Source organism: Eleutherodactylus coqui, chromosome 7 (genome assembly GCF_035609145.1).
Source record: "Eleutherodactylus coqui strain aEleCoq1 chromosome 7, aEleCoq1.hap1, whole genome shotgun sequence".
NCBI classification, from domain to species: domain Eukaryota; kingdom Metazoa; phylum Chordata; class Amphibia; order Anura; family Eleutherodactylidae; genus Eleutherodactylus; species Eleutherodactylus coqui.
Window position 1 is genome coordinate 227,324,193 of NC_089843.1, and position 15,262 is coordinate 227,339,454.

The window sequence follows — 15,262 nt, forward strand, 5'->3', positions numbered from 1 at the left end:
CTTTGTTTCTTTACCTCCATATTTTATGTTAAGACGCTTAGAGGAGCTAAGAAGAGCATTTTTCAGAGCCTGGATAGCTCAGTCGGTAGAGCATCAGACTTTTAATCTGAGGGTCCAGGGTTCAAGTCCCTGTTCAGGCGTACTTGCTAAAGCAAGCTGTCAAATGTCTTTATTGAGCACATCTTTGATTTTCCACTGAGTCTCTGCATCTTCGGTGCCGTGTTCTACTGTGCAAAACCAAGGGTATAGAAGCAGCTTGAGAAAATGTTTGTTTTTTGCAGAAACAACCCTTTTATGTCTGTTTAACAGATTTTGGGCACATTGTTGATTTTCCACCAATGCTTTGTTTCTTTACCTCCATATTTTATGTTAAGACGCTTAGAGGAGCTGAGAAGAGCATTTTTTAGAGCCTGGATAGCTCAGTCGGTAGAGCATCATACTTTTAATCTGAGGGTCCAGGGTTCAAGTCCCTGTTCAGGCGTACTTGCTAAAGCAAGCTGTCAAATGTCTTTATTGAGCACATCTTTGATTTTCCACTGAGTCTTTGCTTCTGTATTGTCGTGTTCTACTGTGCAAAACCAAGAGCACATCTTTGATTTTCCACTGAGTCTCTGCATCTTCAGTGCCGTGTTCTACTGTGCAAAACCAAGGGTATAGAAGCAGCTTGAGAACATCTTTGTTTTTTGCAGAAACAACCCTTCTATGTCTGTTTAGCAAATTTTGAGCACATTTTTGATTTTCCACCAAAGCTTTGTTTCTTTACCTCCATATTTTATGTTAAGACACTTAGAGGAGCTAAGAAGAGCATTTTTCAGAGCCTGGATAGCTCAGTCAGTAGAGCATCAGACTTTTAATCTGAGGGTCCAGGGTTCAAGTCCCTGTTCAGGCGTACTTGCTAAAGCAAGCTGTCAAATGTCTTTATTGAGCAAATCTTTGATTTTCCACTGAGTCTTTGCTTCTGTATTGTCGTGTTCTACTGTGCAAAACCAAAGGTATAAAAGCAGCTTGAGAACATCTTTGCTTATTGCAGAAACAACCCTTCTATGTCTGTTTAGCAGATTTTGAGCACATTTTTGATTTTCCACCAAAGCTTTGTTTCTTTACCTCCATATTTTATGTTAAGACGCTTAGAGGAGCTAAGAAGAGCATTTTTCAGAGCCTGGATAGCTCAGTCGGTAGAGCATCAGACTTTTAATCTGAGGGTCCAGGGTTCAAGTCGCTGTTCAGGCGTACTTGCTAAAGCAAGCTGTCAAATGTCTTTATTGAGCACATCTTTGATTTTCCACTGAGTCTCTGCATCTTCGGTGCCGTGTTCTACTGTGCAAAACCAAGGGTATAGAAGCAGCTTGAGAAAATGTTTGTTTTTTGCAGAAACAACCCTTTTATGTCTGTTTAACAGATTTTGGGCACATTGTTGATTTTCCACCAATGCTTTGTTTCTTTACCTCCATATTTTATGTTAAGACGCTTAGAGGAGCTAAGAAGAGCATTTTTCAGAGCCTGGATAGCTCAGTCGGTAGAGCATCAGACTTTTAATCTGAGGGTCCAGGGTTCAAGTCCCTGTTCAGGCGTACTTGCTAAAGCAAGCTGTCAAATGTCTTTATTGAGCACATCTTTGATTTTCCACTGAGTCTCTGCATCTTCGGTGCCGTGTTCTACTGTGCAAAACCAAGGGTATAGAAGCAGCTTGAGAAAATGTTTGTTTTTTGCAGAAACAACCCTTTTATGTCTGTTTAACAGATTTTGGGCACATTGTTGATTTTCCACTGAGTCTCTGCATCTTCAGTGCCGTGTTCTACTGTGCAAAACCAAGGGTATAGAAGCAGTTTGAGAACATCTTTGTTTTTTGCAGAAACAACCCTTCTATGTCTGTTTAGCAAATTTTGAGCACATTTTTGATTTTCCACCAAAGCTTTGTTTCTTTACCTCCATATTTTATGTTAAGACGCTTAGAGGAGCTAAGAAGAGCATTTTTCAGAGCCTGGATAGCTCAGTCGGTAGAGCATCAGACTTTTAATCTGAGGGTCCAGGGTTCAAGTCGCTGTTCAGGCGTACTTGCTAAAGCAAGCTGTCAAATGTCTTTATTGAGCACATCTTTGATTTTCCACTGAGTCTCTGCATCTTCGGTGCCGTGTTCTACTGTGCAAAACCAAGGGTATAGAAGCAGCTTGAGAAAATGTTTGTTTTTTGCAGAAACAACCCTTTTATGTCTGTTTAACAGATTTTGAGCACATTTTTGATTTTCCACCAAAGCTTTGTTTCTTTACCTCCATATTTTATGTTAAGACGCTTAGAGGAGCTAAGAAGAGCATTTTTCAGAGCCTGGATAGCTCAGTCGGTAGAGCATCAGACTTTTAATCTGAGGGTCCAGGGTTCAAGTCGCTGTTCAGGCGTACTTGCTAAAGCAAGCTGTCAAATGTCTTTATTGAGCACATCTTTGATTTTCCACTGAGTCTCTGCATCTTCGGTGCCGTGTTCTACTGTGCAAAACCAAGGGTATAGAAGCAGCTTGAGAAAATGTTTGTTTTTTGCAGAAACAACCCTTTTATGTCTGTTTAACAGATTTTGGGCACATTGTTGATTTTCCACCAATGCTTTGTTTCTTTACCTCCATATTTTATGTTAAGACGCTTAGAGGAGCTGAGAAGAGCATTTTTTAGAGCCTGGATAGCTCAGTCGGTAGAGCATCATACTTTTAATCTGAGGGTCCAGGGTTCAAGTCCCTGTTCAGGCGTACTTGCTAAAGCAAGCTGTCAAATGTCTTTATTGAGCACATCTTTGATTTTCCACTGAGTCTTTGCTTCTGTATTGTCGTGTTCTACTGTGCAAAACCAAGAGCACATCTTTGATTTTCCACTGAGTCTCTGCATCTTCAGTGCCGTGTTCTACTGTGCAAAACCAAGGGTATAGAAGCAGCTTGAGAACATCTTTGTTTTTTGCAGAAACAACCCTTCTATGTCTGTTTAGCAAATTTTGAGCACATTTTTGATTTTCCACCAAAGCTTTGTTTCTTTACCTCCATATTTTATGTTAAGACGCTTAGAGGAGCTAAGAAGAGCATTTTTCAGAGCCTGGATAGCTCAGTCGGTAGAGCATCAGACTTTTAATCTGAGGGTCCAGGGTTCAAGTCCCTGTTCAGGCGTACTTGCTAAAGCAAGCTGTCAAATGTCTTTATTGAGCACATCTTTGATTTTCCACTGAGTCTTTGCTTCTGTATTGTCGTGTTCTACTGTGCAAAACCAAGAGCACATCTTTGATTTTCCACTGAGTCTCTGCATCTTCAGTGCCGTGTTCTACTGTGCAAAACCAAGGGTATAGAAGCAGTTTGAGAACATCTTTGTTTTTTGCAGAAACAACCCTTCTATGTCTGTTTAGCAAATTTTGAGCACATTTTTGATTTTCCACCAAAGCTTTGTTTCTTTACCTCCATATTTTATGTTAAGACGCTTAGAGGAGCTAAGAAGAGCATTTTTCAGAGCCTGGATAGCTCAGTCGGTAGAGCATCAGACTTTTAATCTGAGGGTCCAGGGTTCAAGTCGCTGTTCAGGCGTACTTGCTAAAGCAAGCTGTCAAATGTCTTTATTGAGCACATCTTTGATTTTCCACTGAGTCTCTGCATCTTCGGTGCCGTGTTCTACTGTGCAAAACCAAGGGTATAGAAGCAGCTTGAGAAAATGTTTGTTTTTTGCAGAAACAACCCTTTTATGTCTGTTTAACAGATTTTGAGCACATTTTTGATTTTCCACCAAAGCTTTGTTTCTTTACCTCCATATTTTATGTTAAGACGCTTAGAGGAGCTAAGAAGAGCATTTTTCAGAGCCTGGATAGCTCAGTCGGTAGAGCATCAGACTTTTAATCTGAGGGTCCAGGGTTCAAGTCGCTGTTCAGGCGTACTTGCTAAAGCAAGCTGTCAAATGTCTTTATTGAGCACATCTTTGATTTTCCACTGAGTCTTTGCTTCTGTATTGTCGTGTTCTACTGTGCAAAACCAAGAGCACATCTTTGATTTTCCACTGAGTCTCTGCATCTTCAGTGCCGTGTTCTACTGTGCAAAACCAAGGGTATAGAAGCAGCTTGAGAACATATTTGTTTTTTGCAGAAACAACCCTTCTATGTCTGTTTAGCAAATTTTGAGCACATTTTTGATTTTCCACCAAAGCTTTGTTTCTTTACCTCCATATTTTATGTTAAGACGCTTAGAGGAGCTAAGAAGAGCATTTTTCAGAGCCTGGATAGCTCAGTCGGTAGAGCATCAGACTTTTAATCTGAGGGTCCAGGGTTCAAGTCCCTGTTCAGGCGTACTTGCTAAAGCAAGCTGTCAAATGTCTTTATTGAGCAAATCTTTGATTTTCCACTGAGTCTTTGCTTCTGTATTGTCGTGTTCTACTGTGCAAAACTGAGGGCATAGAAGCAGCTTGAGAAAATGTTTGTTTTTTGCGGAAACAACCCTTCTATGTCTGTTTAGCAAATTTTGGGCACATTGTTGATTTTCCACCAAAGCTTTGTTTCTTTACCTCCATATTTTATGTTAAGACGCTTAGAGGAGCTAAGAAGAGCATTTTTCAGAGCCTGGATAGCTCAGTCGGTAGAGCATCAGACTTTTAATCTGAAGGTCCAGGGTTCAAGTCCCTGTTCAGGCGTACTTGCTAAAGCAAGCTGTCAAATGTCTTTATTGAGCACATCTTTGATTTTCCACTGAGTCTCTGCATCTTCAGTGCCGTGTTCTACTGTGCAAAACCAAGGGTATAGAAGCAGCTTGAGAACATCTTTGCTTATTGCAGAAACAACCCTTCTATGTCTGTTTAGCAGATTTTGAGCACATTTTTGATTTTCCACCAAAGCTTTGTTTCTTTACCTCCATATTTTATGTTAAGACGCTTAGAGGAGCTAAAAAGAGCATTTTTCAGAGCCTGGATAGCTCAGTCGGTAGAGCATCAGACTTTTAATCTGAGGGTCCAGGGTTCAAGTCGCTGTTCAGGCGTACTTGCTAAAGCAAGCTGTCAAATGTCTTTATTGAGCACATCTTTGATTTTCCACTGAGTCTCTGCATCTTCGGTGCCGTGTTCTACTGTGCAAAACCAAGGGTATAGAAGCAGCTTGAGAAAATGTTTGTTTTTTGCAGAAACAACCCTTTTATGTCTGTTTAACAGATTTTGGGCACATTGTTGATTTTCCACCAATGCTTTGTTTCTTTACCTCCATATTTTATGTTAAGACGCTTAGAGGAGCTGAGAAGAGCATTTTTTAGAGCCTGGATAGCTCAGTCGGTAGAGCATCATACTTTTAATCTGAGGGTCCAGGGTTCAAGTCCCTGTTCAGGCGTACTTGCTAAAGCAAGCTGTCAAATGTCTTTATTGAGCACATCTTTGATTTTCCACTGAGTCTTTGCTTCTGTATTGTCGTGTTCTACTGTGCAAAACCAAGAGCACATCTTTGATTTTCCACTGAGTCTCTGCATCTTCAGTGCCGTGTTCTACTGTGCAAAACCAAGGGTATAGAAGCAGCTTGAGAACATTTTTGTTTTTTGCAGAAACAACCCTTCTATGTCTGTTTAGCAAATTTTGAGCACATTTTTGATTTTCCACCAAAGCTTTGTTTCTTTACCTCCATATTTTATGTTAAGACGCTTAGAGGAGCTAAGAAGAGAAGTTTTCAGAGCCTGGATAGCTCAGTCGGTAGAGCATCAGACTTTTAATCTGAGGGTCCAGGGTTCAAGTCCCTGTTCAGGCATACTTGCTAAAGCAAGCTGTCAAATGTCTTTATTGAGCACATCTTTGATTTTCCACTGAGTCTTTGCTTCTGTATTGTCGTGTTCTACTGTGCAAAACCAAGGGTATAGAAGCAGCTTGAGAACATCTTTGTTTTTTGTAGAAACAACCCTTCTATGTCTGTTTAGCAGATTCTGAGCACATTTTTGAGTTTCCACCAAAGCTTTGTTTCTTTACCTCCATATTTTATGTTAAGACGCTTAGAGGAGCTAAGAAGAGCATTTTTCAGAGCCTGGATAGCTCAGTCGGTAGAGCATCAGACTTTTAATCTGAGGGTCCAGGGTTCAAGTCCCTTTTCAGGCGTGCTTGCTAAAGCAAGCTGTCAAATGTCTTTATTGAGCACATCTTTGGTTTTCCACTGAGTCTTTGCTTCTGTATTGTCGTGTTCTACTGTGCAAAACCAAGGGTATAGAAGCAGCTTGAGAACATCTTTGTTTTTTGCAGAAACAACCCTTCTATGTCTGTTTAGTAGATTTTGAGCACATTTTTGAGTTTCCACCAAAGCTTTGTTTCTTTACCTCCATATTTTATGTTAAGACGCTTAGAGGAGCTAAGAAGAGCATTTTTCAGAGCCTGGATAGCTCAGTCGGTAGAGCATCAGACTTTTAATCTGAGGGTCCAGGGTTCAAGTCGCTGTTCAGGCGTACTTGCTAAAGCAAGCTGTCAAATGTCTTTATTGAGCACATCTTTGATTTTCCACTGAGTCTCTGCATCTTCGGTGCCGTGTTCTACTGTGCAAAACCAAGGGTATAGAAGCAGCTTGAGAAAATGTTTGTTTTTTGCAGAAACAACCCTTTTATGTCTGTTTAACAGATTATGGGCACATTGTTGATTTTCCACCAATGCTTTGTTTCTTTAGCTCCATATTTTATGTTAAGACGCTTAGAGGAGCTGAGAAGAGCATTTTTTAGAGCCTGGATAGCTCAGTCGGTAGAGCATCATACTTTTAATCTGAGGGTCCAGGGTTCAAGTCCCTGTTCAGGCGTACTTGCTAAAGCAAGCTTTCAAATGTCTTTATTGAGCACATCTTTGATTTTCCACTGAGTCTTTGCTTCTGTATTGTCGTGTTCTACTGTGCAAAACCAAGAGCACATCTTTGATTTTCCACTGAGTCTCTGCATCTTCAGTGCCGTGTTCTACTGTGCAAAACCAAGGGTATAGAAGCAGCTTGAGAACATCTTTGTTTTTTGCAGAAACAACCCTTCTATGTCTGTTTAGCAAATTTTGAGCACATTTTTGATTTTCCACCAAAGCTTTGTTTCTTTACCTCCATATTTTATGTTAAGACGCTTAGAGGAGCTAAGAAGAGCATTTTTTAGAGCCTGGATAGCTCAGTCGGTAGAGCATCAGACTTTTAATCTGAGGGTCCAGGGTTCAAGTCCCTGTTCAGGCGTACTTGCTAAAGCAAGCTGTCAAATATCTTTATTGAGCACATCTTTGATTTTCCACTGAGTCTCTGCATCTTCGGTGCCGTGTTCTACTGTGCAAAACCAAGGGTATAGAAGCAGCTTGAGAAAATGTTTGTTTTTTGCAGAAACAACCCTTTTATGTCTGTTTAACAGATTTTGGGCACATTGTTGATTTTCCACCAATGCTTTGTTTCTTTACCTCCATATTTTATGTTAAGACGCTTAGAGGAGCTGAGAAGAGCATTTTTTAGAGCCTGGATAGCTCAGTCGGTAGAGCATCATACTTTTAATCTGAGGGTCCAGGGTTCAAGTCCCTGTTCAGGCGTACTTGCTAAAGCAAGCTGTCAAATGTCTTTATTGAGCACATCTTTGATTTTCCACTGAGTCTTTGCTTCTGTATTGTCGTGTTCTACTGTGCAAAACCAAGAGCACATCTTTGATTTTCCACTGAGTCTCTGCATCTTCAGTGCCGTGTTCTACTGTGCAAAACCAAGGGTATAGAAGCAGCTTGAGAACATCTTTGTTTTTTGCAGAAACAACCCTTCTATGTCTGTTTAGCAAATTTTGAGCACATTTTTGATTTTCCACCAAAGCTTTGTTTCTTTACCTCCATATTTTATGTTAAGACGCTTAGAGGAGCTAAGAAGAGCATTTTTCAGAGCCTGGATAGCTCAGTCGGTAGAGCATCAGACTTTTAATCTGAGGGTCCAGGGTTCAAGTCCCTGTTCAGGCGTACTTGCTAAAGCAAGCTGTCAAATGTCTTTATTGAGCAAATCTTTGATTTTCCACTGAGTCTTTGCTTCTGTATTGTCGTGTTCTACTGTGCAAAACCAAAGGTATAAAAGCAGCTTGAGAACATCTTTGCTTATTGCAGAAACAACCCTTCTATGTCTGTTTAGCAGATTTTGAGCACATTTTTGATTTTCCACCAAAGCTTTGTTTCTTTACCTCCATATTTTATGTTAAGACGCTTAGAGGAGCTAAGAAGAGCATTTTTCAGAGCCTGGATAGCTCAGTCGGTAGAGCATCAGACTTTTAATCTGAGGGTCCAGGGTTCAAGTCGCTGTTCAGGCGTACTTGCTAAAGCAAGCTGTCAAATGTCTTTATTGAGCACATCTTTGATTTTCCACTGAGTCTCTGCATCTTCGGTGCCGTGTTCTACTGTGCAAAACCAAGGGTATAGAAGCAGCTTGAGAAAATGTTTGTTTTTTGCAGAAACAACCCTTTTATGTCTGTTTAACAGATTTTGAGCACATTTTTGATTTTCCACCAAAGCTTTGTTTCTTTACCTCCATATTTTATGTTAAGACGCTTAGAGGAGCTAAGAAGAGCATTTTTCAGAGCCTGGATAGCTCAGTCGGTAGAGCATCAGACTTTTAATCTGAGGGTCCAGGGTTCAAGTCGCTGTTCAGGCGTACTTGCTAAAGCAAGCTGTCAAATGTCTTTATTGAGCACATCTTTGATTTTCCACTGAGTCTCTGCATCTTCGGTGCCGTGTTCTACTGTGCAAAACCAAGGGTATAGAAGCAGCTTGAGAAAATGTTTGTTTTTTGCAGAAACAACCCTTTTATGTCTGTTTAACAGATTTTGGGCACATTGTTGATTTTCCACCAATGCTTTGTTTCTTTACCTCCATATTTTATGTTAAGACGCTTAGAGGAGCTGAGAAGAGCATTTTTTAGAGCCTGGATAGCTCAGTCGGTAGAGCATCATACTTTTAATCTGAGGGTCCAGGGTTCAAGTCCCTGTTCAGGCGTACTTGCTAAAGCAAGCTGTCAAATGTCTTTATTGAGCACATCTTTGATTTTCCACTGAGTCTTTGCTTCTGTATTGTCGTGTTCTACTGTGCAAAACCAAGAGCACATCTTTGATTTTCCACTGAGTCTCTGCATCTTCAGTGCCGTGTTCTACTGTGCAAAACCAAGGGTATAGAAGCAGCTTGAGAACATCTTTGTTTTTTGCAGAAACAACCCTTCTATGTCTGTTTAGCAAATTTTGAGCACATTTTTGATTTTCCACCAAAGCTTTGTTTCTTTACCTCCATATTTTATGTTAAGACGCTTAGAGGAGCTAAGAAGAGCATTTTTCAGAGCCTGGATAGCTCAGTCGGTAGAGCATCAGACTTTTAATCTGAGGGTCCAGGGTTCAAGTCCCTGTTCAGGCGTACTTGCTAAAGCAAGCTGTCAAATGTCTTTATTGAGCACATCTTTGATTTTCCACTGAGTCTTTGCTTCTGTATTGTCGTGTTCTACTGTGCAAAACCAAGAGCACATCTTTGATTTTCCACTGAGTCTCTGCATCTTCAGTGCCGTGTTCTACTGTGCAAAACCAAGGGTATAGAAGCAGTTTGAGAACATCTTTGTTTTTTGCAGAAACAACCCTTCTATGTCTGTTTAGCAAATTTTGAGCACATTTTTGATTTTCCACCAAAGCTTTGTTTCTTTACCTCCATATTTTATGTTAAGACGCTTAGAGGAGCTAAGAAGAGCATTTTTCAGAGCCTGGATAGCTCAGTCGGTAGAGCATCAGACTTTTAATCTGAGGGTCCAGGGTTCAAGTCGCTGTTCAGGCGTATTTGCTAAAGCAAGCTGTCAAATGTCTTTATTGAGCACATCTTTGATTTTCCACTGAGTCTCTGCATCTTCGGTGCCGTGTTCTACTGTGCAAAACCAAGGGTATAGAAGCAGCTTGAGAAAATGTTTGTTTTTTGCAGAAACAACCCTTTTATGTCTGTTTAACAGATTTTGAGCACATTTTTGATTTTCCACCAAAGCTTTGTTTCTTTACCTCCATATTTTATGTTAAGACGCTTAGAGGAGCTAAGAAGAGCATTTTTCAGAGCCTGGATAGCTCAGTCGGTAGAGCATCAGACTTTTAATCTGAGGGTCCAGGGTTCAAGTCGCTGTTCAGGCGTACTTGCTAAAGCAAGCTGTCAAATGTCTTTATTGAGCACATCTTTGATTTTCCACTGAGTCTCTGCATCTTCGGTGCCGTGTTCTACTGTGCAAAACCAAGGGTATAGAAGCAGCTTGAGAAAATGTTTGTTTTTTGCAGAAACAACCCTTTTATGTCTGTTTAACAGATTTTGGGCACATTGTTGATTTTCCACCAATGCTTTGTTTCTTTACCTCCATATTTTATGTTAAGACGCTTAGAGGAGCTGAGAAGAGCATTTTTTAGAGCCTGGATAGCTCAGTCGGTAGAGCATCATACTTTTAATCTGAGGGTCCAGGGTTCAAGTCCCTGTTCAGGCGTACTTGCTAAAGCAAGCTGTCAAATGTCTTTATTGAGCACATCTTTGATTTTCCACTGAGTCTTTGCTTCTGTATTGTCGTGTTCTACTGTGCAAAACCAAGAGCACATCTTTGATTTTCCACTGAGTCTCTGCATCTTCAGTGCCGTGTTCTACTGTGCAAAACCAAGGGTATAGAAGCAGCTTGAGAACATATTTGTTTTTTGCAGAAACAACCCTTCTATGTCTGTTTAGCAAATTTTGAGCACATTTTTGATTTTCCACCAAAGCTTTGTTTCTTTACCTCCATATTTTATGTTAAGACGCTTAGAGGAGCTAAGAAGAGCATTTTTCAGAGCCTGGATAGCTCAGTCGGTAGAGCATCAGACTTTTAATCTGAGGGTCCAGGGTTCAAGTCCCTGTTCAGGCGTACTTGCTAAAGCAAGCTGTCAAATGTCTTTATTGAGCAAATCTTTGATTTTCCACTGAGTCTTTGCTTCTGTATTGTCGTGTTCTACTGTGCAAAACTGAGGGCATAGAAGCAGCTTGAGAAAATGTTTGTTTTTTGCGGAAACAACCCTTCTATGTCTGTTTAGCAAATTTTGGGCACATTGTTGATTTTCCACCAAAGCTTTGTTTCTTTACCTCCATATTTTATGTTAAGACGCTTAGAGGAGCTAAGAAGAGCATTTTTCAGAGCCTGGATAGCTCAGTCGGTAGAGCATCAGACTTTTAATCTGAGGGTCCAGGGTTCAAGTCCCTGTTCAGGCGTACTTGCTAAAGCAAGCTGTCAAATGTCTTTATTGAGCACATCTTTGATTTTCCACTGAGTCTCTGCATCTTCAGTGCCGTGTTCTACTGTGCAAAACCAAGGGTATAGAAGCAGCTTGAGAACATCTTTGCTTATTGCAGAAACAACCCTTCTATGTCTGTTTAGCAGATTTTGAGCACATTTTTGATTTTCCACCAAAGCTTTGTTTCTTTACCTCCATATTTTATGTTAAGACGCTTAGAGGAGCTAAAAAGAGCATTTTTCAGAGCCTGGATAGCTCAGTCGGTAGAGCATCAGACTTTTAATCTGAGGGTCCAGGGTTCAAGTCGCTGTTCAGGCGTACTTGCTAAAGCAAGCTGTCAAATGTCTTTATTGAGCACATCTTTGATTTTCCACTGAGTCTCTGCATCTTCGGTGCCGTGTTCTACTGTGCAAAACCAAGGGTATAGAAGCAGCTTGAGAAAATGTTTGTTTTTTGCAGAAACAACCCTTTTATGTCTGTTTAACAGATTTTGGGCACATTGTTGATTTTCCACCAATGCTTTGTTTCTTTACCTCCATATTTTATGTTAAGACGCTTAGAGGAGCTGAGAAGAGCATTTTTTAGAGCCTGGATAGCTCAGTCGGTAGAGCATCATACTTTTAATCTGAGGGTCCAGGGTTCAAGTCCCAGTTCAGGCGTACTTGCTAAAGCAAGCTGTCAAATGTCTTTATTGAGCACATCTTTGATTTTCCACTGAGTCTTTGCTTCTGTATTGTCGTGTTCTACTGTGCAAAACCAAGAGCACATCTTTGATTTTCCACTGAGTCTCTGCATCTTCAGTGCCGTGTTCTACTGTGCAAAACCAAGGGTATAGAAGCAGCTTGAGAACATTTTTGTTTTTTGCAGAAACAACCCTTCTATGTCTGTTTAGCAAATTTTGAGCACATTTTTGATTTTCCACCAAAGCTTTGTTTCTTTACCTCCATATTTTATGTTAAGACGCTTAGAGGAGCTAAGAAGAGCATTTTTCAGAGCCTGGATAGCTCAGTCGGTAGAGCATCAGACTTTTAATCTGAGGGTCCAGGGTTCAAGTCCCTGTTCAGGCATACTTGCTAAAGCAAGCTGTCAAATGTCTTTATTGAGCACATCTTTGATTTTCCACTGAGTCTTTGCTTCTGTATTGTCGTGTTCTACTGTGCAAAACCAAGGGTATAGAAGCAGCTTGAGAACATCTTTGTTTTTTGTAGAAACAACCCTTCTATGTCTGTTTAGCAGATTCTGAGCACATTTTTGAGTTTCCACCAAAGCTTTGTTTCTTTACCTCCATATTTTATGTTAAGACGCTTAGAGGAGCTAAGAAGAGCATTTTTCAGAGCCTGGATAGCTCAGTCGGTAGAGCATCAGACTTTTAATCTGAGGGTCCAGGGTTCAAGTCCCTTTTCAGGCGTGCTTGCTAAAGCAAGCTGTCAAATGTCTTTATTGAGCACATCTTTGGTTTTCCACTGAGTCTTTGCTTCTGTATTGTCGTGTTCTACTGTGCAAAACCAAGGGTATAGAAGCAGCTTGAGAACATCTTTGTTTTTTGCAGAAACAACCCTTCTATGTCTGTTTAGTAGATTTTGAGCACATTTTTGAGTTTCCACCAAAGCTTTGTTTCTTTACCTCCATATTTTATGTTAAGACGCTTAGAGGAGCTAAGAAGAGCATTTTTCAGAGCCTGGATAGCTCAGTCGGTAGAGCATCAGACTTTTAATCTGAGGGTCCAGGGTTCAAGTCGCTGTTCAGGCGTACTTGCTAAAGCAAGCTGTCAAATGTCTTTATTGAGCACATCTTTGATTTTCCACTGAGTCTCTGCATCTTCGGTGCCGTGTTCTACTGTGCAAAACCAAGGGTATAGAAGCAGCTTGAGAAAATGTTTGTTTTTTGCAGAAACAACCCTTTTATGTCTGTTTAACAGATTATGGGCACATTGTTGATTTTCCACCAATGCTTTGTTTCTTTAGCTCCATATTTTATGTTAAGACGCTTAGAGGAGCTGAGAAGAGCATTTTTTAGAGCCTGGATAGCTCAGTCGGTAGAGCATCATACTTTTAATCTGAGGGTCCAGGGTTCAAGTCCCTGTTCAGGCGTACTTGCTAAAGCAAGCTGTCAAATGTCTTTATTGAGCACATCTTTGATTTTCCACTGAGTCTTTGCTTCTGTATTGTCGTGTTCTACTGTGCAAAACCAAGAGCACATCTTTGATTTTCCACTGAGTCTCTGCATCTTCAGTGCCGTGTTCTACTGTGCAAAACCAAGGGTATAGAAGCAGCTTGAGAACATCTTTGTTTTTTGCAGAAACAACCCTTCTATGTCTGTTTAGCAAATTTTGAGCACATTTTTGATTTTCCACCAAAGCTTTGTTTCTTTACCTCCATATTTTATGTTAAGACGCTTAGAGGAGCTAAGAAGAGCATTTTTTAGAGCCTGGATAGCTCAGTCGGTAGAGCATCAGACTTTTAATCTGAGGGTCCAGGGTTCAAGTCCCTGTTCAGGCGTACTTGCTAAAGCAAGCTGTCAAATATCTTTATTGAGCACATCTTTGATTTTCCACTGAGTCTCTGCATCTTCGGTGCCGTGTTCTACTGTGCAAAACCAAGGGTATAGAAGCAGCTTGAGAAAATGTTTGTTTTTTGCAGAAACAACCCTTTTATGTCTGTTTAACAGATTTTGGGCACATTGTTGATTTTCCACCAATGCTTTGTTTCTTTACCTCCATATTTTATGTTAAGACGCTTAGAGGAGCTGAGAAGAGCATTTTTTAGAGCCTGGATAGCTCAGTCGGTAGAGCATCATACTTTTAATCTGAGGGTCCAGGGTTCAAGTCCCTGTTCAGGCGTACTTGCTAAAGCAAGCTGTCAAATGTCTTTATTGAGCACATCTTTGATTTTCCACTGAGTCTTTGCTTCTGTATTGTCGTGTTCTACTGTGCAAAACCAAGAGCACATCTTTGATTTTCCACTGAGTCTCTGCATCTTCAGTGCCGTGTTCTACTGTGCAAAACCAAGGGTATAGAAGCAGCTTGAGAACATCTTTGTTTTTTGCAGAAACAACCCTTCTATGTCTGTTTAGCAAATTTTGAGCACATTTTTGATTTTCCACCAAAGCTTTGTTTCTTTACCTCCATATTTTATGTTAAGACGCTTAGAGGAGCTAAGAAGAGCATTTTTCAGAGCCTGGATAGCTCAGTCGGTAGAGCATCAGACTTTTAATCTGAGGGTCCAGGGTTCAAGTCCCTGTTCAGGCGTACTTGCTAAAGCAAGCTGTCAAATGTCTTTATTGAGCAAATCTTTGATTTTCCACTGAGTCTTTGCTTCTGTATTGTCGTGTTCTACTGTGCAAAACCAAAGGTATAAAAGCAGCTTGAGAACATCTTTGCTTATTGCAGAAACAACCCTTCTATGTCTGTTTAGCAGATTTTGAGCACATTTTTGATTTTCCACCAAAGCTTTGTTTCTTTACCTCCATATTTTATGTTAAGACGCTTAGAGGAGCTAAGAAGAGCATTTTTCAGAGCCTGGATAGCTCAGTCGGTAGAGCATCAGACTTTTAATCTGAGGGTCCAGGGTTCAAGTCGCTGTTCAGGCGTACTTGCTAAAGCAAGCTGTCAAATGTCTTTATTGAGCACATCTTTGATTTTCCACTGAGTCTCTGCATCTTCGGTGCCGTGTTCTACTGTGCAAAACCAAGGGTATAGAAGCAGCTTGAGAAAATGTTTGTTTTTTGCAGAAACAACCCTTTTATGTCTGTTTAACAGATTTTGAGCACATTTTTGATTTTCCACCAAAGCTTTGTTTCTTTACCTCCATATTTTATGTTAAGACGCTTAGAGGAGCTAAGAAGAGCATTTTTCAGAGCCTGGATAGCTCAGTCAGTAGAGCATCAGACTTTTAATCTGAGGGTCCAGGGTTCAAGTCGCTGTTCAGGCGTACTTGCTAAAGCAAGCTGTCAAATGTCTTTATTGAGCACATCTTTGATTTTCCACTGAGTCTCTGCATCTTCGGTGCCGTGTTCTACTGTGCAAAACCAAGGGTATAGAAGCAGCTTGAGAAAATGTTT

At 40.5% G+C, this 15,262-nt stretch overlaps 14 non-coding genes across 14 annotated transcripts; all 14 read left to right on the plus strand.

The window, feature by feature from the left end:
• The first annotated feature begins 67 nt into the window (after positions 1-67).
• On the plus strand, positions 68-140 carry TRNAK-UUU (transfer RNA lysine (anticodon UUU)). Its single transcript has one exon. It is a non-coding gene; the product is annotated as a tRNA-Lys (tRNA).
• A 1,358-nt stretch (positions 141-1,498) lies between these two features.
• Positions 1,499-1,571, plus strand: TRNAK-UUU (transfer RNA lysine (anticodon UUU)). Its single transcript has one exon. It is a non-coding gene; the product is annotated as a tRNA-Lys (tRNA).
• A 1,498-nt stretch (positions 1,572-3,069) lies between these two features.
• On the plus strand, positions 3,070-3,142 carry TRNAK-UUU (transfer RNA lysine (anticodon UUU)). Its single transcript has one exon. It is a non-coding gene; the product is annotated as a tRNA-Lys (tRNA).
• A 1,084-nt stretch (positions 3,143-4,226) lies between these two features.
• On the plus strand, positions 4,227-4,299 carry TRNAK-UUU (transfer RNA lysine (anticodon UUU)). Its single transcript has one exon. It is a non-coding gene; the product is annotated as a tRNA-Lys (tRNA).
• A 268-nt stretch (positions 4,300-4,567) lies between these two features.
• TRNAK-UUU (transfer RNA lysine (anticodon UUU)) lies at positions 4,568-4,640 on the plus strand. Its single transcript has one exon. It is a non-coding gene; the product is annotated as a tRNA-Lys (tRNA).
• A 1,017-nt stretch (positions 4,641-5,657) lies between these two features.
• TRNAK-UUU (transfer RNA lysine (anticodon UUU)) lies at positions 5,658-5,730 on the plus strand. The gene has a single exon. It is a non-coding gene; the product is annotated as a tRNA-Lys (tRNA).
• A 1,358-nt stretch (positions 5,731-7,088) lies between these two features.
• Positions 7,089-7,161, plus strand: TRNAK-UUU (transfer RNA lysine (anticodon UUU)). Its single transcript has one exon. It is a non-coding gene; the product is annotated as a tRNA-Lys (tRNA).
• A 676-nt stretch (positions 7,162-7,837) lies between these two features.
• Positions 7,838-7,910, plus strand: TRNAK-UUU (transfer RNA lysine (anticodon UUU)). The gene has a single exon. It is a non-coding gene; the product is annotated as a tRNA-Lys (tRNA).
• Positions 7,911-9,268: 1,358 nt separating this feature from the next.
• On the plus strand, positions 9,269-9,341 carry TRNAK-UUU (transfer RNA lysine (anticodon UUU)). Its single transcript has one exon. It is a non-coding gene; the product is annotated as a tRNA-Lys (tRNA).
• A 1,425-nt stretch (positions 9,342-10,766) lies between these two features.
• TRNAK-UUU (transfer RNA lysine (anticodon UUU)) lies at positions 10,767-10,839 on the plus strand. The gene has a single exon. It is a non-coding gene; the product is annotated as a tRNA-Lys (tRNA).
• Positions 10,840-11,107: 268 nt separating this feature from the next.
• Positions 11,108-11,180, plus strand: TRNAK-UUU (transfer RNA lysine (anticodon UUU)). Its single transcript has one exon. It is a non-coding gene; the product is annotated as a tRNA-Lys (tRNA).
• Positions 11,181-12,197: 1,017 nt separating this feature from the next.
• Positions 12,198-12,270, plus strand: TRNAK-UUU (transfer RNA lysine (anticodon UUU)). Its single transcript has one exon. It is a non-coding gene; the product is annotated as a tRNA-Lys (tRNA).
• A 1,358-nt stretch (positions 12,271-13,628) lies between these two features.
• On the plus strand, positions 13,629-13,701 carry TRNAK-UUU (transfer RNA lysine (anticodon UUU)). Its single transcript has one exon. It is a non-coding gene; the product is annotated as a tRNA-Lys (tRNA).
• Positions 13,702-14,377: 676 nt separating this feature from the next.
• TRNAK-UUU (transfer RNA lysine (anticodon UUU)) lies at positions 14,378-14,450 on the plus strand. Its single transcript has one exon. It is a non-coding gene; the product is annotated as a tRNA-Lys (tRNA).
• Positions 14,451-15,262: the final 812 nt, after the last annotated feature.